Source organism: Bison bison, unplaced genomic scaffold (genome assembly GCF_000754665.1).
Source record: "Bison bison bison isolate TAMUID 2011002044 unplaced genomic scaffold, Bison_UMD1.0 scf7180017859701, whole genome shotgun sequence".
Lineage (NCBI taxonomy): Eukaryota > Metazoa > Chordata > Mammalia > Artiodactyla > Bovidae > Bison > Bison bison.
The window spans coordinates 1-655 of NW_011490273.1; the positions used below are offsets into that span (position 1 = coordinate 1).

At 38.5% G+C, this 655-nt stretch overlaps 1 pseudogene across 1 annotated transcript; it reads right to left on the reverse strand.

Moving 5' to 3' along the window:
- Positions 1 to 6: 6 nt before the first annotated feature.
- On the reverse strand, positions 7 to 638 carry LOC104982046 (annotated as a pseudogene). The gene has a single exon (XR_824460.1). The product of XR_824460.1 is annotated as a chromobox protein homolog 3 pseudogene (transcript).
- Positions 639 to 655: the final 17 nt, after the last annotated feature.

A 655-nucleotide genomic window follows, 5' to 3' on the forward strand; every position in this document is an offset into this window, starting at 1 on the left:
GCATTTCATGAGGAACATTAATTCTCCACTGCTGTCTGTGGCACCAGTTATTCGTTCTGGATCAAGACCTCTGGCAAAACCTCTTGGTTTATCAGCAGCATCTCTTTTCTTCTTTGATTTGCTATCATCAGATTCACTGTCAGACAGAGATTTTCTTTTTGTTCCATCTTTTTCTTTACCAGCTTTTTGAGAATTAAGAAATGCTTCAATTAACTCTGGACAATCTAAATTTTCTTCAGGTTCCCAAGTATTGTCTGCATCTGTAAATCCCTTCCACTTCAGGTAATACTCCACTTTCCCGTTCACTACACGGCGGTCTAGCACTCTTTCTACTACAAATTCTTCAGGTTCTGCCTCTTCAACTTTTTTACTCTTTCCATTTTGCTTCTTTCCCATTTTTTGCAATGTAGTTTTATTGGGGGCCATTTTTTATTGCAGACTTGAAGAGCTATTATTCACCGCCTCTGAGCTGCTCCGGGTCCCGGGTCTGCGACGTCTCCAGTGATTAGCTTTTAATGATTATACACTTATAGATTTAAAATTGTTTAAAATTTTTGATGATGAGAGGTTTCTTGCAATTCAGAAACCCCCATCATATATTTTCAGATCATAAGCACCCTAAGGGAAATGCCCAAATTATCAGTGCTTCAGAAAA